General features: G+C 44.5%; 1 pseudogene; it reads right to left on the bottom strand.

Moving 5' to 3' along the window:
• Positions 1 to 372: 372 nt before the first annotated feature.
• Positions 373 to 1,347, bottom strand: LOC122085603 (annotated as a pseudogene).
• Between the last annotated feature and the right edge of the window lie 1,120 nt (positions 1,348 to 2,467).

Genomic DNA, 2,467 nt, shown 5'->3' with positions numbered 1-2,467 from the left:
CCCCCTAAACTTTGGTCCTTATTCAACGCCACTCCCTGGACTTTTCGAAACGTCAAAGTCATCCCCTAAAAATTCAAAAAATTCCAAATCGGTCCCTGTCGTTAGCCGACCGTGTTAAATGAATAAAAACCGTTTAGTTTTTTTATAATATACCAAAAATACCCCCACCTATTGTGAGAGGACAATATTGCCCTCTCTTTTATTTGCATCTTCTAAACCCATCTCCCATCTCTCATCTCACTTCTCTCATTCACTCGGTCTGACAAGAAGAAGAAGAAGACGACAGTACAGTAACCTAGATTAAAAAGCGAAATTTCAGGATACTGAGATAGTGAAGAGTCTAAATTAATTACTCAATTACAAAGAGTTGCTCTTTGTTTAAGCACGGTAGGCTTCTAAGGTGAAGTGTCTGAAGAAGCAGCAGCAGAAGAAGAAGAATCGATTTAGCAAGGCTTGCCGATCTTGCAGTTGAGTGCACCAGCAAAGCGGGTTAGCCTAGTGACAAGGTGCCGGGCTTTGGCCCATCAAGTCTTTGTTGGAGAAGAGCTTCTTCTTGAATGGGGATCCCGATTGCACGAAAAAGGCACTGTTCATCATCAGATCACCCTCAGATCTCCAACACCAGTTCTTCCAAACATCCTCCCCTGCGTAATCCCTCTTGGTCACCTCCTTTGCTGCCGTTGTGGGTGGAGCGATGAAGCGGTTGCCTTGGCTGATGATGGTTGGGTGTTGGCTGCCACCAATGGTGTACATTAGACACAGTGTGTAATCATTGTTCAAAACGTGGACGAATCCTCATCGGACCCTCGGCATCCTCTGAACTAATCCCCTCCCGAAGTGGTTGAATGCTACCGTGATCTGCATCTTCTCGTCAGCGGCGTGGCTGTCACTTGCGCCGAACAGCATCGCCTGTTCACATAACTCACCAGCATCAGTGAGTCGACTCGGAATTAGTTAAGTTCGTTAAAAAATCAGTTAGTTATGTTCAAGCCACCTCGTTGTGGCTAATGAAATGGTTATTGGAGAGGGTAACGGCGGTGGAACCCATGATGGCATCGATGAGGCCGTCCTTGAAATGGACATATGGTCGACCCAGACGTTGGTGGAGCCGAAGATAGAGATGCCGTCGCCGTCGCTACCACTGCGCTGGTCGTAGTGGTCGACAGAGTCACGGATGAGGCCGCCACCGCTAGCGTAGATGTCGTGGATATGGAGGTTAGTGAGGATGACGTTGTCGACGAACTGTAGAGTAATGCCAGCGCGGTTGGCGATGTGGATGTGGGCGCCACGGCCGTCGACGGTCTTGTGGGAGGTTACCATAAGCTCCTCGCTGAGACGGATGACCATGTCGTGGGCGAAAGACAACTGTCGGACGCCAAAGGGGGGAGAGCTTCGCACACCGGAGGGATGGATCGAGTTGCAGGTTACCGTACCGTCGTCGTCTTCTTCTTCTTGTCCAACCGAGTGAATGAGAGGAGTGAGATGAGAGATAGGAGATGGGTTTAGAACACGCAAATAAAAGAGAAGGCAATATTGTCCTCTCACAATAGGTGGGGGTATTTTGGGTATATTATAAAAAAACTAATCGGTTTTCATTCATTTAATACGGTCGGCTAACGGCAAGGACCGATTTGAAATTTTTTGAATTTTTAGGGGTGGCTTTGACGTTTCGAAAAGTCCAGGGGGTGGCGTTGAATAAGGACCAAAGTTCAGGGGGTGACAATGCAATTTTCTCAAAAAAAAAAATATATATATATATATATATATATTTATATATCTCCATCTGCGTTTTTCTCGTCATCCAACTTTTCCATGTTTCTCTGTTTTTTTAAGTTACCTAGGCTTGTTTATCTCGGCTTAAAGTGCCTGAGAATGAGAAGACGAAGCATTTTGGGCTTCATCCCAACCCATTTAGCTCAGATTTTTAGCTCTTAGGCTTTGCATTTCTGGATTCTCCTTAGCTTGTTTATTTCAGTTTAGAGTGTTTGAGACCAAGCGAAGGCACTCCACATCTTGGCCCATTTAAATTGGATTTCATGCTATTTGGCTTTCCATTTTTGGATTAACCTCCGCAATGACGAAGATCCGAATAAGCAGGATCAGAAGTAAGGAGCCTTGCGTGTTTTGCTTGCTTTTCTTATTTGTTTCTTCTTTAATTGTTTGTGCCTATGGTCTTGTGTGAAGAAATTCACTGGCTTTGATGCTGGGAATTATGTATTCACAACCTTTGTAGATGTTTGGGTTCTGACTAGAAAGAGATTACTGAAGTTGTATCCATTGCATTGGTATCAATACACGTGTCACTCCCTGAAGGTGATATTTCACGGAATTATATGAGATTGGAATTGCAGACGATTTTTTTTCCTTGTTTATAGTGCAGAGGGGATGAACTTTTGGCTCTGGTCAAGTCATTTTGATTGAAGCTGCGTGATGAAAACAAAGCAATGAACATTAAAGTATATTTCTT

Source organism: Macadamia integrifolia, chromosome 8 (assembly GCF_013358625.1).
Source record: "Macadamia integrifolia cultivar HAES 741 chromosome 8, SCU_Mint_v3, whole genome shotgun sequence".
In the NCBI taxonomy this organism is placed as follows: Eukaryota; Viridiplantae; Streptophyta; class Magnoliopsida; order Proteales; family Proteaceae; genus Macadamia; species Macadamia integrifolia.
The sequence above is the reverse complement of the archived record's forward strand: the minus strand, read 5'-3'. Positions and strand labels throughout refer to the sequence as shown.